The following is a 4,668-nucleotide window of genomic DNA, read 5'->3' on the forward strand; positions in this document are numbered from 1 at the left end:
TGAAACAGTTGCATCTCTTCATCTTTCACTTGTTTCAATAATTGAACTACAAGCCATGCTAAGGCACTGCTTTAGAGAATTTAGCCAAACAAATTGATCTTTGAGTTTATTTTTTATTTAAAGGCTAGTACTTATTATATCAGTCTATTTTACTAAACCACTAAGTTAGTGGAACATAAATAAACCATTATCAGTTGTCAAGTGATGGTGGAGACAAACAGAAGCACACAAACTGATATACACACACACTCTCTCTCTCTCTCTCTATATATATATATATATATATATATATATATATATATATTGGTAATAGCTTGACTCAGCTCCATCTCATTTTCGAGGGCTAATATAATGAAACCCTCTCATCAGATATCTAGAAGAAAGTAAAGGGATTTGAGAAAAATCAAGATGGCTTCTAGATGTTGGGCCTCTGTTGGTAAGCTCAAGTCATATGGTGTAAGTACTGCAGAAGCAACATCAGTTATTTACTTTATTCTTAAGCCCACATTCTCAGACAGTATGTTGGCAAGGAGCTGTTGCCATTTTGGCGGCAAGCTGCAGTATAGTGTATTCAACAACAGTTCGTTGCATTTGATAGCTCACATGATATCCATTTAGGCTCTTCTAGATATCTGAAGAGATGGGTTCGTCCTATGAGCCCATGTAACTTTAAGTCAAATGAAGCCAAGTCAAACTCTTATTAAAATATATACATATAACTGCAACCAAATGTGTTCAGTGCCACTTTTGTTTGCCCACTCATTCGTGTGTGTGTGTGTGTGTGTGTGTGTGTGTGTGTGTGCGTGTGGAGAATGAATGGGAGAAGGAGAGTTTGCCAAATGTGCTACTAACTGAATGACCAGCTACCCAAATTGACAGTTCCTTGGTAGATAAGCAATTGGAGATATGAAGACAGGGAAGCCTCTGGTCCATCAGGAGTTACCGCTGAGGTGCTTAAATTAGGGACAGAGTTAGTGTAGATGAGATGCAGTTTGGATTTGTGCCAGACAGGAGCATGATTGATGCTATATTTCTCGTTAGGCAATGGCACGGGAAATATTTAGTCTATAATGAACCTCTACACCTGGCTTTTCTTGACATGGAGAAAGCCATTGACAGTCCCCTGATCCCTTATCTGGTGGTCAATGCAGAAGCTAGGGATAGATGAGTGGTTGACGAGAGCAGTACAAGCCATGTACTGTCAGTAAGGTAAAGGTTGGCAATGAGTATAGAGATGAATTCAGGGCAGAAGTAGGGGTTCACCAAGGATCAGTCCTCAGCCTCCTCTTGTTCATCATAGTCCTCCAGGAAATAACAGAAGAATTTAAGACGGGCTGCCTCTGAGAGCTCCTCTATGCTGATGACCTTGCTCTTATAGCTGAATCATTACCAGAACTAAAGAAGAAATTTCAGGTGTGGAAGCAAGGTCTAGAATCAAAGGGCCTGAGAGTTAAACTAACAAAAAACAAACTCATAATGAGTAGGAAAGCAGACAAATCACAAATCTCTTAAGGTTGATGGCCCTGCTCAATCTGTAGAAAAGGCATATGTACTTGGTGTAAGGTATGGACAGCTAAGAGGTGCAGCAATATCAGAGGAAAGGTTAACAGGAAAAATAGTTTTTGTGTGTGGAAGGTGCACAGGTACAATTAACACTAAAAATGTACAGAAAATAGACCCCATCAAACGCCAGGTGGGTAAGCTAGTGGTAGTGGATAGTTTCCGTTATCTATGTGACCAAATCAGTAGTGGAGGTGGATGCTCTGAGAGTGTAGCTGTGAGAATAAGAATAGGCTGGACAAAGTATAGTGAGCTCCTACCTCTGTTGGCAACAATGGACTTCTCCTTCAGAGTGAAAGGCAGACTGTATGATGCCTGTGTATAAACAGATATGCTACATGGCAGCAAATTAATTTCAGCTTAGTTCCTTAGTCATACACACTCTCAATGGAGACACAAATTCATTTCAGCTTAGTTCATTACTCATACAAATTCTGTATGGATGGACAAATTAATTTCAGCTATAGATAGGATAATAAATTTCAGCTCAGTTTCATACTTCTATGATTTCTCTATGAATAGACAAATTAATTTCAGCACAGTTCATAGCTGTATGATTTCTCCATGGAGAGACAAATTAATTTCAGCATAGTTCATTAGCTGTACAGTTTCTCTAAGGATAGACAAATTGATTTTAGCATAGTTCATAGTTGTACAATTTCTCTATGGAAAGACAGACTAATTTCAGCTTAGTTCATTAGTCGTATGATTTCTCTGTGGATAGACAAATTATATTTTGGCTTATTTTGTTGTAGAAAAATTTCTCTATGGATAGACAAATTAATTTCAGCTTGGTTTGTATTCGCACAGTTTCTCAATAGATAGACAAAGTAATTTCAGCTTAGTTTGTTAGTCATACGATTTCTCTATGGATAAACAAATTAATTTCAGCTTAGTTCGTTAGTCATATGATTTCTCTATGGATAAACAAATTAATTTCAGATTAGTTTATTTATGGATAGACATATTAATTTCAGTATAGCTCATTAGTCATACAATTTTTCTGTGGATAAACAAACTCATTACAGCTTAGTTCATAGTCAAACAATTTCTCTATGGGTAGGAAACTTAACTCCAGGTTTGTTCGTTAATTGTAAATTTTCTCTGTGGATAGACAAATTAATTTCAGCTTAGTTCATTAGTCATATGATTTCCCTATGGATAGATAAATTAAACTTCTGCTTAGATCACAGTCCTATGATTTCTCTCTGGATAGAAAAATTAATTTCAGCTTAGTTCATAGCCAAGCAATTTTTCTATGGATAGACAAATTAATTTCAGTTCAGTTTGTTAGTTATACGATTTCTCCATAGATAGACAAATTAAATTTCTGCTTAGTATACAGTCATATGATTCCTGTATGGATAGACATAAATTTCAGCTTAGTTTGTTAGTCATACAAATTCTCTATGGATAGACAAGAGAACTTCAGCTTAGTTCATTAGTCATATGAAATCTCTATGAAGAGACAAATTAATTTCAGTTAGTTGTGTGATTTCTCTATGGAAAAATGAATAAAATTAAATTTCAGATTCGTTCATAGTCATGCAGTTTCTCTATGGATTAACCAATTAATTTCATAGTTTGTTAGTCATACGAATTCTCTATGGGTAGAGAAGTAATTTTCAGTTTAGTTAAAAGTCATAGAATTTGTGTATGGATGAACAAATAAATTTTAGCTTAGTTCAAAGCCGTATGATTTCTCTGTGGACAGACAAATTAATTTAAATTTATTTTGTTAGCCATACGATTTCTCTATAGATAAGTCAGATGGTTTCTGTATGGATAAATAAATTAATTTTACCTTAGTCATATGAATTCTCTTTGGAGGGAACATTTAATTTCATTAAGTTCATTAGTCATACAAACTTTCTATGGATACGCAAATTCATTTCAGCTTAGTTCATTAGTCATAAGAATTCTCTGTGGGCAGCCATAGCCAAATTAATTTCAGCTTAGTTTGTTAGTCATACAAATTCTCTATGGACAGACATGTATTTTAGCTTAATTCATTTGTCCTACACTTTCTCAATGGATAGAAAACTTAATTTCAGCTACAGAGAGACAAATAAATTTCAGGTTAGTTCCTTTGTCATACAAACTTTCAATCATCATCATCATCATCATCGTTTAACGTCCGATTTCCATGCTAGCATGGGTTGGACGATTTGACTGAGGACTGGTGAAATCGGATGGCAACACCAGGCTCCAATCTAATTTGGCAGAGTTTCTACAGCTGGATGCCCTTCCTAACGCCAACCACTCAGAGAGTGTAGTGGGTGCTTTTACGTGTCACCCGCACGAAAACGGCCACGCTCGAAATGGTGTCTTTTATGTGCCACCCGCACAAGCCAGTCCAGGGGCACTGGCAACGATCTCACTCGAAAATCCTACGGGAGCCAGTCAGGCGGTACTGGCAACGGCCACGCTCAAAATGGTGCATCTCATGTGCCACCCGCACAAGAGCCAGTCTAGGGGCACTGGCAACGATCTTACTTGGCTTGCCGGGTCTTCTCACGCACAACACATTTCCAAAGGTCTCGGTCAGTAGAGACATTAATTTCAGCATAGTTCACAGTCATACGATTTCTCTATGGAGAGACAAATTGATTTCAGCATAGTTCATTATTTGTACAATTTCTCTCCAAAAAACAAATTCATTTCAGCATAATTCATCGTCATACAATTTCTTTATGGACAGACTAATTAATTTCAGCTTAGGTCATTATTCATATGATTTCTTTATGGATAGAAAAATTACATTTGTTACATGTACCTCACATTTTGTGTTGTCTGTCCTTGTAATGTCCATTCTCTGTTGGGGCTTTATCATCATCATCATCATCATCATCATCGTTTAACGTCCGCTTTCCATGCTAGCATGGGTTGGACGATTTGACTGAGTACTGGTGCAACCGGATGGCTACACCAGGCTCCAATCTAATTTGGCAGAGTTTCTACAGCTGGATGCCCTTCCTAACGCCAACCACTCAGAGAGTGTAGTGGGTGCTTTTACGTGTCACTCGCACGAAAACGGCCACGCTCGAAATGGTGTCTTTTATGTGCCACCCACACAAGAGCCAGTCCAGAGGCACTGGCAACGATCTC

At 37.5% G+C, this 4,668-nt stretch overlaps 1 protein-coding gene across 1 annotated transcript in view; it reads left to right on the plus strand.

The window, feature by feature from the left end:
* LOC106878777 (general transcription factor 3C polypeptide 3-like) overlaps positions 1 to 4,668 on the plus strand; it is a 197,661-nt gene that overhangs the window by 133,269 nt on the left and 59,724 nt on the right. The window lies entirely within an intron of this gene.

The sequence above is a fragment of the Octopus bimaculoides genome, chromosome 10 (genome assembly GCF_001194135.2).
Source record: "Octopus bimaculoides isolate UCB-OBI-ISO-001 chromosome 10, ASM119413v2, whole genome shotgun sequence".
In the NCBI taxonomy this organism is placed as follows: Eukaryota; Metazoa; Mollusca; class Cephalopoda; order Octopoda; family Octopodidae; genus Octopus; species Octopus bimaculoides.